This window comes from Populus euphratica, unplaced genomic scaffold (assembly GCF_000495115.2).
Source record: "Populus euphratica unplaced genomic scaffold, PopEup_1.0 scaffold6.1, whole genome shotgun sequence".
Classification (NCBI taxonomy): domain Eukaryota; kingdom Viridiplantae; phylum Streptophyta; class Magnoliopsida; order Malpighiales; family Salicaceae; genus Populus; species Populus euphratica.
Genome location: NW_011499849.1, coordinates 1,397,519 through 1,412,568, shown reverse-complemented (window position 1 = coordinate 1,412,568; position 15,050 = coordinate 1,397,519). Strand labels below are relative to the sequence as shown.

Sequence of the window (15,050 nt, the reverse complement as noted above, 5' to 3'; positions counted from 1 at the left end):
GGAAAGAGTTATAAGAGTATATAGATGAAAGTGATCTGACTCTTACCAAAGATAACTAGGATGTTAGCCTTTGTTGACCTCTTGATTATTCTAAATTTAAGGTTGTATAGGACTACTAAGAGCATGTGAGAATACCTTAGGAAAGTTTATAGTCAAAACAACATGGCCAACAATTTCAATTGGAGTATGAAATTGCAAATTGCAAATTATACTTATGGATATTTCTCCATTCAAGAGTATTTTACTAGATTTCAGATCTTAGAGGCATAATTTGTTGATATTATTCACGCAAAGATACCTGATGGTTCTCTCGCTGTAATTTAGGAGGTTCATGAGTAGAGCAAGAGAGATTAATTTTTAATGAAATTGCTACTTGATTTCGAGATTGCGCCGCCTAATTTGATGAATTGTGATCCCTCTTCTTCTTTAGATATGTGCTATAGGGAGTTACTTCATGAAAAGCAATGTCTTGATATATGGGCTACCTTTCAACAAGATAAATTACCTATTAATGTTGTTGTGCCTGTGCTACTCAAGTGAAAGGAAAATGTAAAGACATGCAAAAAGTTAGACGTATTGTAATTATTGTAATAAGCCATGACATATTATAAAAGAATGCCCTTCTCGTCCTCGAAATCACTAGGCTAATGCCTATTAGGCTATAGTTGGTTCATTATTTTTCGATGTTGGTGATCCATCTGTCTGTACTCTTGAGATAATCCAGCAGATAATTATTTCTATGTTTTCAACCTTGGGACTTCAAGGTAATAGTTTCCAACCATTAAAATCTTGGCTTGTTGATTCTGATGCATCTAATCATATGACTAGTTCTGCTAGCTTTTCACAATATTCGACCATTTACAGGATCATTATAAATTATGATTTCTAATAATGGTGTTAGTTCATAATATGGGAAATGTTAATTCCTCTATTAGATGTATTTATATCTCCTGAACTTTCCATAGTCTTATATCAGTAGGCCAGTTGGTTGATGATGACTAATGTTTTCTTTTTCTCATTATGATTGTCATGTGTGGGATCATGTGTCAGCAAAGATAATCATAAAGGGGCCTGAAGTTTGATGATTATTTTTTCTACACTTTTCCATTCCTCCAATTATTTTTATTGCATGTACTATTATAAACCATAAAAGTGAAATATGTATGTCTGGGTTGTCTTAACTTTGTTGTCTTATCTCAATTAATAAACTTTGGTTTTTTAGGCAATACATATCAATTTTCATCCTATATTTCTCTTGATTGTCGAAGTAGATAAACAATTAAAGAAAGTTGAAATATAGGTTTAGATTAGATAGAAACCTTGATTGAGAAATAACTTCGTCTCTATAAATTGAAGGTATTAAAAATTAAACTTGGATCTATTGATTATATAAAAAAAAAAAAAAAGAACCCAAAGTATGTGAAAACACCACAAGGTTAGTTATACCTTGATAAGTCAAATTTGTTTTTCATCACAATAAAAAGAAGTTTTGCATTGTGTAAAGCACAAGTTTATTCAAAACATCATGGTTGTTGAATCTTGAATAAAAAATAATATCTTCTTCTAAATAACCCTAATGGACTATAGATCCAAGGCTCAAACCAAGCCCAGCAAAAACTAAAGCCTATAACATTTATTAAACCCCAAACAATTACTAATAGGCTATCATGAACCAAAATTGTATTAAAAGTTTAAACTAAAACTAAAACAAGCCCAAAATAATAAAAATAACACAAAACTCAATAATAAATATAGTTAATGAAACTAGCTTAAATAGCCCAAAGCAAACAAAGTAATCTGCTATAAAATGACAGAAACAACGAGTTTTGTATTGCTTCTCAATAGAACCAAATAGTAAAATACATCCATAATTACAAGGTTGATTTACAAATCTAACCTAGATAAATATGAAAACCAGATGTACAACTATATAATTAGTAAACAATTAGAATTCTATAATTAATGTGGTCTTAAATAATGCTAACCCGTATCCAACTAGGTTTGCCTCTCAAATTGATGTTGGTTAATCAATAAGTATGAATTTGCCAACCAAAAATTGCTGACGTTGTCAGGTTATAACCATGGTAAATATATCAGCAAGTTGAAGATCGGTGGAAACATGAGGAAGAGTGATGATTTGGGTATCTACGGCTTCCCAAATAGAATGACAGTCCACTTCATTATGCTTCGTACGCTAGTGAAAAACAAGATTGGCCACAATCTAAATGACACTCATTTTGTCTCCATGAATTAGAGGGGTTGAGCTAAGAGAAGCCAAACTCAACTAGTAAACCTTTTAGAACAAGCAACAGACATAGCACGATATTTGGGTTCTGTAAGGGGTTTGGATATGCGTGCCTACTTCTTACTCTTTCAAAAGATCAAATAGTCATCAAGAAACATACATAATCCTATAACAATGCGATAAGTATGATGACATCTAGCCTAAGCAGGATCACTAAACGATGCAAGACAAAGAGAAGCACTGACATGAAGGAATAACCCATGACTAAAAAAGAGATTGCATTCCTCACAATGATATATCTAACATTAACCTCCAAAGAAGTATCCACAAAAAGTATCCCAAAGCAAAGTAATCAAATCCCGTGTATATTAATGTTAATTCAAGAATATACTAGAGCAATCAGTGTGAACCTTTAACCTCAAGAAGTATGTAAGCAAACTAAGATCCTTTATATGAAAGGAGGCCTAAAAACACTGTTATAGTCCTCAAAGACAGAATTTGTTCTAATAATAACAATATCATCAATATAGATATAGAGAAAAACAATATTCATAAATGTCTTGCAAATAAATAAGGAAGAGTCATATTTGCTTTGCTAAAAGGAAAACTAAAGCAAGGTGGCTTGAAATTTGTCGAACCATGCTCGAGAAGCCTATTTCAGTCCATATAAAGAGTGCTTTAACTTATAGATATCCGAGGAAGAATTGGAGAGCAAACCAAAAGATAGTGTTATATAAACTTTCTTTTTAAGATCACCATGAGAAAGGTGTTTTTGACATCCATTTGATGAAGCGACCAACATTGTGAAGTAGCAATCAAAATAACATTTTGTACGATAATTATCCTAACAACTTGAGAAAAAATCTCCTTATAATTCACCACATACTCGAGCTTGTAAACAATAGCAACTAGTCGTGTTTTATATCAATCCAAAGTCCTATCAGAACGAAGTTTGATTGAGTAAACCCACTTATAACCAGTAGCTTTAATAGTCGTTGGGCAAGGAACAACATCCCATGCATGATTGTCCTTAAAAGCATGAAGCTCATTGACCATGGTATCTTGCCAACATTTATACTTAATTGCCTCGGAATAACACATAGGAATTGGAATAGATGAAAAGGTAGCATGAAAGGATATAGGAGAAAATCAATACCGATTAGAAAGACGCTAGAATGATGAGGAATAAGGCTAGAATCCAACTTAATCACAGAAAGCATTGTCTGAACAAGCTCAAATGATGAGCTGGGATTAGGAAGAGGCAATATAGACGTCGTCGTTCATACACAAATCCAGACAAAAATCATTAGGAGTAGAAAGCAAGTCATCAAAGCATGGAAAAACTAGTATCCCAAGCACAAATGCAACATGAGTGGGAAATAAATATTGATTTTGAAAGAAAACAATATGACGAAATAATCAAAATCTATTAAAGCATGAATCATAGCAAACATAACCTTTGTGGAAAATACTATAACCTATAAAAGCACATCTAATAGATTGATAAACAGTTTGTTGCTTTTATAAGAAGAGAAATGAACAAAACAAACACAACCAAAAGTATCTATGTCAAGTTAACGAGGATGTTGCTAATAAAACCAATAACAAGTCAAATTTAAAAAAACTAGAGGGTAATTTATTAATTAGATGGATTGTCGTGGATAAAGTTTCAACCTAAAATTTAGGAAGAACATAAAATTCAAGAATTAAATATCAGGTAACATCTTGCAAATGATGAATTTTATGTTTAACAATACCATCTTATTAAGGTGTATAAGGACAAGAATGCCAAGAGACAATGTTTTTTTGGTTAAGAAACTCGCGAAATTCATAAAACATATATTCTCCACCTAAATTAAACCTTAATCAACAAGGATTGAAGTGTTATATCACTTCAAAATCTTCTAGAAATCATTGAAGAGAAGAGGTTTAATTGGTTGACTCTTATCCTAGTTCATCATATATGACTCAGACCATCAAAATAAAATTTGATTAATGATTTATGGAGAGAAGAAGATGACATTAAAAAATAGTAATTGTGGTGGTATAATAGCTAAAATATTAACAAAATTAAAGTTGAAACAAAAGAAAATTAAGCTTTAGAAAATTTAATAGGTTAAAAAACAAAAAATCTTTTAAAAAATAACCATTACATCCTGTTATATTACTTGGAACCTTAAATCCTTATAAAAAAAAAGGATGGATATTAGCTTGAAAAGCCCAAATTTAAAAACCAGTTTTATTCGAGCTCAACGTATTCGAGTCTATCTCTCAAGGTGTTTGGGTTTAGGTTAACCCTCTAGGAACCCACTAACTCGAGCCCATAACAACTCAAGGGGAAGCCTGGTCCCTAAACACACTTTATCTTTATGGATTCGATTTGGCTTGGCCATGCCCACCAATACGAGCACTTGAGGACTCAAGATTAGGCTTGGAACTCACCAACCTGAACACACTCTATCTTAGTGAATTCAGGTCAGACCTGCTCGAGCCCACCATGTTAATGTCATGGGTTCGGGTTAGGCCTCGAGGAACCCAATTTCCTCGTTTGATTTTCTCTGATATTGAAGTCAACCCGTGTCCTCCATTCCTTGTAAAGATAATGCTACCATTTAATGTTAACATGATCCTTTTACTGTCATGGGATCCATAAAACGACGTTATGCCTTGCTTATGCCAAAACCACTAACCTAAATGTCACATTGTCCATAATAATAGAATTCATTATGCATGATTACCTCTAAAAAGTAGATTACACAATCTACCCCTCACCACCCCTTCCGCCATATAAATTCACATGATTCAAGGATATTTGAAATGACCCAGGAATCACTAGTCATGTCTTTGAACTCATTCTTACTCTAAAAACACACATAAAACAACATTTCTCCTTCCTTTCATCTTCTACATTTAATACATACCACACATAGTTTTTACAGCTACAGCCCTCTGATATTTGTGCTAATTTAAATATTGAAGATCCTCTAGAATACATAGAAGACTTGTTTTACAAGATTTCATGAATGATTGGTCCAATTCTTCAACTTCAACCTCTAAAGCCAATCAACTAACTCTTAATCCCTTGAAGTTTGCTTCAGGCTTCATAAAAAAGATTCACTTCACATGACTTTTAACAAATTAAATACTCGACATTAATGTCAAAAGGATGAAAATAAACTACTTTTAAAGGTGAATTGTGCATCAATTATATTATATTTTATACTCTTGCACGCATCGGAACTCCTCCTTTTGAGCATCCCAGGTAAGCTTTAGATGTTTTTGGTGTTCACGTTTGGTCTCGTGTACCATACATAATGAAAGATCAGAAATTTTATACACCTTGTAATCCTGAACACAATTTGTACGTCATAAAAAACAAGATTGATTTGCACTTTCATATTATTATTCTATTTTGGTTTAAGGTTGGTTACTAGGGTGTGATAGTCATAGGTTTTTTTTTTTTTGAGAAAGATGGGACGTTTAAAATGGTGAAATAGTACAGTGAACAGTTAAAGGAAATAAAAAAACATATGTTGTGGCACGGGAAGCATAAAAAAGGCAATACAAATTCGCAATAAAAAGATTGGCCACTTATCTAAGATACTAATAGTTTTATACTATTTACCACACTTATAAAATTGATTGTTTTTCAGTTTAAAAAATTAATCGTTATAATAGGTTAATATCAAAAATAAATTTTAAAAAATAAAATAATATTATTTCAATTTATTTTCAAATAAAAAAACAAATATTTTTAAAATAACAAACGGACTCTAAATATAATAATTTAGACCCATTAACTTAACACCTCAAACATTGTAGTAGAGCGAAAAAACAAAAGGGAACAACTGTTTAAGACTGTATTTTATGTGATTTCCATAACAAACTTGATAGTAAAGAATCAAATATTGCCTTATGGAATTGACCATTCATAAACACAACGATTATCCAGTAAATTAGAAGTCATAAAATATTGTTAAACGATAAGACATCCGATGAAGCTAACGGCCATGTCCAATTGATTAACTTTGTACACTATGAAATGGATACATCTCAATGGTACAGAATCAACCATTTATAAAAACTATAATCAAATTAAAGCAGCAACACAACAGTTCAAACTTCAAAAGTGAACTTTGCTAAACACTGTACGAACACCAGCAAAAAGAACATAATTCTTGAGTACTTACCTAAAAGCGAAAAGCATCAGGCGCTTCCATCCAGCTCCGTTGCCACCCTAAAATATCTTCTGCAAATGTTCCAAAATATCAAAAAAAAAAAAAGGGTATGCACCAGTCAAAACACAAAATGCTACTCGATTATGGTGAAAAAAAAGATGAAACAAAATCATAATTTTTCGTTTAACTACCGATATAATATCATCAGAAACGAAAGCACAAATTTAGGGTTTGCAATGCGTGTGTAATTAATGGCGTCAATAGTTTAGGTCTTTTGCTTATATTTCTTGGAGTTTCTCATCAACCAAACTGATCGATACATTTTGTTGATCCGATGCAACACATGCCGACGGCAACATTGAAAAATCACAGATAAGAACAAAATTAATAATAATTTAAACGGCAACTTACTTTGAAGAAAGCAGCATTTAATCGTAAATGTAAAGCTTACAGAGGCTATAAATAGTTTAGAAAAGCCAACTGAACAGTCTAGATTGGAAAGGGAAAGGTATTAAAATCAGAAGAGGAAAATAAATAGAGGAAAATCTGTGGGATAATCGGAGGGAAACAATAAAGAGAAATTTGAAGGAGATTCTAAGAAATCTGCTTCATTTGAGGAGACATGAAAATTTGGATGGAAGAAGAGCGAGTAGAGAGAGACATTAGTAGAGAGGGAGGGAGGGAGGGGGACGAAAATATCTGTGGAATAAGAAAATATTTTATAGTATGAGGTAATAGGAGAGCAGATTAGGGATGCCCCCACCCGACCTATCATGAAATCAAATAATCCAGTACTATTTAGTCTTTACATTCTTTTTTTTTCTAAAAATAAAAATAAAATAAAAACAAATTCAAATATATTAAGGTTTGGATGCTCCTAGATTGGCTTTTCTCCGTTTCGGGGACCAATGCTTCTTTTGTTTTTTAACTGTGACCAGCGCATTAGTTCAGTCCGCTTTTCTTCTCGGCGCATTATTATGATGTGCAAAAGGCTAGGTATAATCCAATGTTTCTAGATTTTATTTTATTTTATTTTTTATAATGATTTGAAAACTTATGTTATGAAACTGAGATTATAAGAAATTTAAGTGATAAATCAATTTTTAAGAAAATATTTATGTTTTAATAGAAACTTGAATGCAAAATTACATAAAATAAAGGTGTTTAAATCAATAGTTTGAGATAATTTTATAATATATGATGATTAAATAAAATATTAACAAATAATATAAATAACTAAATAAATGCTGTTTTTATTAAGTACCTTTATAGGACATTATAATTAGTTTTGATTCAAAACTATTAATAAATTAAATATTTCTTTATCGATTACACAAAAGAAATTCAAGGCATATGAAAATCTTATGTATATTAATTGTTAACATTATTGTATATATTTTATGCACTACCTTTTCAATTTTTTATATGAAAAACTTGCTTTTATTTTTATTATTTGAGCGTGGGAAATTTTAAATCTTTTTAAAAAAATCACACATCAAACATATGATAATTAAATACACGTGGAAGTGAGATTGAAAGATGATGAATTCACATAATATTTTGAATAGTTAAAGAATGGATTAAAAATTATATTTTTTCATCAATTTCTTTTCTAATTTTGAATTATAAGATAATTATAGGTATTTTTTTTAGAGTCAAAAAATCATTATAGACTTCAAATTTATATTTTCAAATAGAAAATTAAAAAAATATTTTATTTATATATTCTCTGAAAATTCTCTAATTGTGCTTCCCTTTCTGAACATAGGATTAACAAAGTGAATTTTTGATTTGTAGGATCAAAAACATTAAAAGAAAAGAAAGGTAAAAAATGCAAGCCACCGCCCAACAGTCAGGAGCCTTAACTAAGAAGCCGCTGTTTTCAAGCCGTTTAGAGAAGCGTGTAGCTGACGCAGGTAGGCTATTCAAGTGCCCAAGCGAAAGACAGTTGGGCAAGCAACCGAAATTACGTGTCACGCTTGTAATCAGCCACGATGATCAGGTACGTCTTTTGAAGGATTAGGTCGTACAGTGTCTCTCTGAACTAGTAAAAAAAGAACACGTAGCTGTCCTATTCTCTAATTTAGTTTTGGAAAAAACTCGAATCTTATAGACCCATGTCTCTATTCTTTCTTTTGGAGGTATCGGGCACTCCCCCGCCCGTCACAGACACGTGTCCACCAATATACCTTTGTTCTATTATTCGATCTTTTTTTTTTGCATTAAAATGTCCTAAAGGGCATGGGATATTTTATGATTTGAGCAAAGTGAGGTTACTCTGCACCCCGTAGTCCAGATGCTTTGCAAGGATGAAGTGAAAAGAAGAGTACTTTTTTTCTTTCTTCTAGAGAAGCCTGTCATCCATTAAAAGAGATAAGAGCAGGTCCGTGTATATCATATTTATTTTTGTCACGTGAATATCAAAATATATAGCAACTACCTATTTCATCCGACCTCCGTCTACTTTAAATATATTGTTTTTTAAAAAAAATACAGGATTTTTAATATATTTTTTAAAAAAATATTAAATATAAATTAAAAAATTTAAAGGTATATTTAGTTAAATAAATTGAGAGTCATTTGTGCTAATAAATAATAATAAAAAATAATTAATAATAACAAAAAATAAAATTAAAAAAATCAAGAGATAGATTTAAATTAAAATATTTGAACTAAAAACACATGTCATTTGTTATTTTATATTTAATGACTTTTTTTACTATAATTTATTTTTTATTTAATCAATTAATGATAGAAATAGATACATGCATGAAATCAATTAAATAAAATTAAAGAAAAAATATTATATAAGGTTGTGCATATTAAAAAATAATAATATCATTTTATATAAAAAAATGATATTTAAATAATAAAATGAAAAGTTAAGAGATAAATATAGATGTGAATATTTGATCTCAAAATATATTTTATAGATTGGATTGCATTTAATAACATTATTTATTATAAAAAGATTTTATTTAATAAATCAACAATAATATATATAAGTGATTTAATTAAATTAAAAAGATAAAAAAAAATAGATTACACATCAAGAATCCCTTCTAATCAGGAAAACAAAATAAGTGTATTGGTAAACAAAATAAAAATAAAAATATATTTTATTTTATTAAAAAACATCATAACAATTTATAAAAACTAAAAAAAATTAGAAAATTCAATAAGAATCCAGCACTTAAAGATGAAATTAAAAAGGACAAAAAAACCAATGAAAAAAAACTAGAATTTTGAGTTTTTCAAGGAGCTAAAATTTTAAGTTTGACTAATTTTGCTCTTAAATTTTAAATTTTGCTAGTTTTATGTAGCGGATTGTCATATATTTTTTTGGAAAAGTATGGGGACTCTTAAACTTAAAAAAATAGTAAAAAAAATTATAGAAACATGTATTCATGTAAATATAAATTAAAAAATTATTTTAAAAATATAAATATTAAAAAAGTTATCAATAAAAAAAAAAAGTTAAGCGCTGACAGACCTAACCCATTTTAAAAAGGCATGCCTGCACTTCTGCCATTATATTTTTATTTGGTAACAAGACAAATAACATTTCATTTGTCCTAACAAAATTTTTGAAAATAAAATAAAATAAACACAAGAGACGTGTTTTTTGTATTTTCTTAAATTCAAATAAAAAGCTTATATATAACTTCAAACCCGCCTAAAAAATTCAAAAACCATTAAAATAATATAAAATCAACCTAAAACTATAAAAATCTCTTGAGATCAAATCTACAGCATAAAGTAGATTGAAAGGCTAAGAACACTTAAAATAAACACTCCTTGTTAAATGAAACTCATAGACATCAAAATAGACTTTATCTCTATCATTAGAATCTAACCACTTTATCTCTTCTAACTCAAATCATAAACTAAAAAATAAAAAAAAAATTAAGTTTTTAAAAAATCAAAGGATCGAAACTTTATAATGTGAAAAGTATGAGGACTAGAGTGAACTTTTTATGTCATTTTCTAAACTACCCTCCATCTCCTTTATGTTTTTCACCTTTAAAAAATCAAAGGATCGAAACTTTATAATATGAAAAGTATGAGGACTACAATGAACTTTTTATGTCATTTTATAAACTACCCTCTATCTCCTTTATGTTTTTCACCTCAATCCTATTTTTTCAATCCGTCCTTACTCAACAAATTTGAAGTAATTAGGTTTCAATTTAGCCCCTATAAAATGCTACTAGTGAAAAATAAAGTTTAAAGACCCAAATGAAAAGAAAAAATATGGTCGAGCAGGTCCAGAGTAAAATGCAAGAGTGTGAATAATGTTTTTTTACAGTAAAAAAATTAGTTAAACACAACAACATTAAAAATATACTTCAAACAATTTTAAACCCTTAGCCCCAGTTTCCTTCATTTTTGCTCCTTGTTTTCTCTTTCTCTCTCTATTATAGTCATCACTCACACCCATCGTTATTGATAATCATTTCTTTCTTTTTCAACTTTAAAACACCTTTACATCTATCATGAGACTACCCACCATTCTCGATAGTCATTTCTTTCATCCTCAACCTTAAAGCACCTTTACATCAACTGTAAGACCACCCATCTCATTTTCCATCGTAAGTTAGGTGTCTTTTTTTCAACCTATAGGTCTTTTGCTAAGATTCAATTGTTATCGCCACCACCATTCACCATCACTGTCGTATTTAACACTTAGATGTGTATTACACATTTACCCTTTATCAATTTGATATAATTTATGTTAATTGTTGATTTAAAAAATATCAGGGTTTAGAATTAGGGATTTTTAATTAACTATAAAATATATTAATTTGAGTTGTTGAATCTTTTTTTTTAAAGAAAATCAATTATTCTATATTGTTTTCAAATGTTAATTAAGGTTACATTTAGGTTTTTATGTTAAATTAATGATTTGGTTGAGTTAGATACAAAATATGTTATTTACCTATAAAATACATCAACAGGGCTGATAAATTTGTTATAATATTTTTATTATAGGTTTTCACTAATTATGTTATCACTAAGGTTTTGTTGACAAATTATATGTCTTGATTAACCATATAATATTGATAATTTAGGTTTGAGTTTTGTTATGGTATTTGACAAAATATCTAGCAATATCCAAATAATATGCATGTATAATGGTTTCATTATAATATCAATAATAGTAGCACTTGTAATGGAGGAAGTATTGGGTTCTTAACTGTTATATTATCCATGTCTCTTAACAAGCTATCTAGAATATTATGTGATTGACTTGACTAGAATATGTTGAAAATTAAAATTGACTTATTTAAAGGATAAAACAAATCAAGTTTAGTCTATCCTGTCATGTCGGTTTACCTATTAATAATAGTTGAAGTGTGAATTCAATATTTAGGTTTCCAAGCATTAGTGTAATGAATATGCAAGAGCTCTACTCTAATAATATACATATACAAGGAAAGCTATCTAGTATGGAGTTGACTTAGGTTCCAAATAACATTCAAAGAATCACATAAATATTATGGTAGTTGGTTCATCTATGTTGGGTGATAATGAAAATAACCAAATGTTGACATAATAAATTGTTGATAAAATTTGCTTCATATTATTATGAAGAATTTGAATCAAGTATGAATGAAAATGACCATTTAGAGTTAAGGAAGAGGGTAAGATGAGGATTTTGAGGTAGTTGAGCCATTAAATTAATTTGTAACCCCTCGTACTCCTAGATTTAAGGTTTTAAGTGGACATACTCATTATGGATATAATAACTAGGTTATGAGTTATAAACAACATCCATGTTTATTAGGTGATGAATTAGAAACTTAACAAATATTTATAGAAAAATATGAATGTATTGTTGTAATTAAACAATGATATTTTAAGAATTCACTGCAATATAAGATTCATCGTTTAACTAAAACTTATGTGAAATTGCAATGTATTTAAGAACCAATATGCTGATGATATTTACATGAGAGATATCATCAAATATTTATGAGAGAAATCAAAGTTGAAAAGGATATAAATATATAGAAACCCACTTGTTTTGCAATGTCATTATCATGTTGACTTATGACCTCATTACTGAGGTCATATTGATAATTATGAAATTTAATATAAAGATAAGTATTACAAATATTCAAGTTACTATAGAGAGCTTGCAAACCCCGAATAAAAATACTAAAATAAATAATAATAAAGGAGTGAAAATTAATTTGATTAGTTAAGTTAATTTTGAATTAAATGAAAGGAGACTTGTGAGGGTTGATGCTTAAATAATGAGAACTTTGGCCAATAATGTAATAAGTAAAATTTGATAAAATAAATAGAATAATTAACATTTCTAAGGCCATGTTGGTCAACCAAATAAGGGAAGAGGAAGAAAGGAAAAATTATAAGAAAAGGCTTAAAAAAGTATTCTTATAGCCATAAAAGAGAGCTAAATTAATTGATCAATGGGTGTTGGAAGGAGATTGGGAAATTAAAATTAAAGAACAAGAAGGAATTTTTCCTAAAATGTCACGACATTGAACGAAAAAAATAAAGAAGAAAGAAAAGTGAAATGGGAGGGTTTTCCAAGCTTTTAACACTTTATTTTCTTTTTCTTTTTATATGGGAAGGTAATAAACTCACTTAAATTGCTTAATTTGCGAGGTTTTGCTTACTTTATAAGGTTTTGCGTAAGGTGAAATATTGATAATGATTTTTATATTAGGGTGTTAAATCTGTGAAAATTATGGATGATTAACAATGATAAACATGAATAATTAATAGATAAAAGTTTAATTTCATAAATTAATAAAAGATGTTAATTATACCATGGTTAAGACTTTTAAATGTGTTTGGTATTATGGTACCTTTTGTGATTTAAAAAAAAGTTATTTTATAAAAAGTATTTTTGGTTGAGTTTGATTTGATATTTATATATGTCTGGTTAAAAGTGTTGATGAAATTGAGATTAAACAAAAAATAGTTTAATATGTTTGATTAAGAATACTTTTCAAATTTAGGCTATAAAATAATTTTAAAAAGATATATTAATATTAATAATTTTTAATTTAAATATTATAGATTTAATTACTGCTATTACATCATGAAATAGATAATACTTAATATAAAATATTTTTTATTATTCCATTAACTATCTACAATTCCACCACGTATGAAATATATTCGACAAAGACTACAGTTTTATGGGTTTCATAAGTACGCAATAATACCAGGTAAAATATCATCAGGAACAAAATTGAGATTATGATCAAATTCTATCGATGTTATGTCATCAAGCGATTTTCTTCTAATTTGTGGAGTGTTATTAAATAACATTAAATATTAGTTTTTTAAATAAAATATAATTAAAAACAAATTATTTTATTTTATTGGATCGGATCCAGTTTAATACATTTAACTTTGAATCGGATTTGATCTGACCAAAACAATTGAGATAATCTCTATTGTTCGTGTGAACAGTTAAGAATTCACTTTCTACGCAGAAAAGAAGGAAAAGTAGATAATAGATGTTTTCAGTGTAACTATGTTTTAAACATAAATAATAATGGAGCCTATAAATAGTAAATTTCATTATTAAATAATTATTTTTCATTATATGTCTCAAAAACAGAAATAACCATATAAACAAATAGCTTCAATGCATGTAAAAACAGTGTTATGGATAATTGAGATGTTTATCGAGTGTATTTTGTGGAATTGTGTTGCTTGGATTGATTAATATAGGAATATGATTAATTTGAGTTATTAGAAAAGAAAAGAAAAAAAAATCCACCCATGTTTAATCAAGTGATTATTCTCTCTATCTCCCATCCCTGTCTCTTTTTTTAATACTTCATGTGAGGATTACGTTCTACTCTTTATAGCTATAACTTCAAACATTAATTTTTTCTTTTTCTTTTTCTATCATTTTTTCTTTTTTATTTTTCAAGTGTTGATTTCTTTGAATATATAACGTGTCTTTCAAAAATAGTAATTCAAGAGCTTATTCTCTCGACCCCCGCCATCTTTCTCTCTCTTTCTTGCTTTATGTGATAAATTACGTTATACTCTTTATAACTATAACTTTAAACATTATTTTTTCCCTTTTCTAGCATTGTTTTTTCCTTTTTCTAGTGTTAATTTTATTTATATATATTGCTGGTGCTGCCGTCTTTTCATATTCCTTTTTTTTTTAATGAAATTATGTTATTTTTTATTACTTTATAATGTAATTTATTAACGTGGACCGATATTTATTTGTCATGTGCTCGCTTTGAATTTATTGTACGCAAGCAGCACCCTTCGCTCAATTATCAATTGTCACCTCAAAATTAACCAATAAAATATTGACAAGTGTCCTACAAACAACTTTAATTCAAATTTGATGTTTCAAGTTAACGGATTTGGATGGAAGGGCCGATTCTCCAAACCAAAACCTTGAGGACCCGGTTTTGCTTTAATCAGGATCATTGGGTTCCTTGTGCCAAGGATGCAATTCCTCATGGACTCGGAGAAATGCCGTTAAACCGAAGTAGCTAAACACGTTAAATTGACGGGCCGTCACCCTCAGGCCTGCCATCCTTTTTCATTGGACCCTTGAAAATCCGGAACCTTTTTCTTTTATCCCAATCCAACTAAATAAATTCCAGGCCTAA

General features: G+C 29.0%; 1 long non-coding RNA gene across 1 annotated transcript in view; it reads right to left on the bottom strand.

Moving 5' to 3' along the window:
- The window catches only part of LOC105120477 (uncharacterized), a 14,713-nt gene extending 7,581 nt beyond the window's left edge, over positions 1 to 7,132 (bottom strand). Inside the window, exons 1-2 of the long non-coding RNA XR_841338.1 lie at positions 6,835 to 7,132; positions 6,436 to 6,494 (exon numbers count right to left, since the gene is read on the bottom strand). This is a non-coding gene — a long non-coding RNA (uncharacterized LOC105120477). The remainder of the gene's footprint in view (positions 1 to 6,435; positions 6,495 to 6,834) is intronic.
- Between the last annotated feature and the right edge of the window lie 7,918 nt (positions 7,133 to 15,050).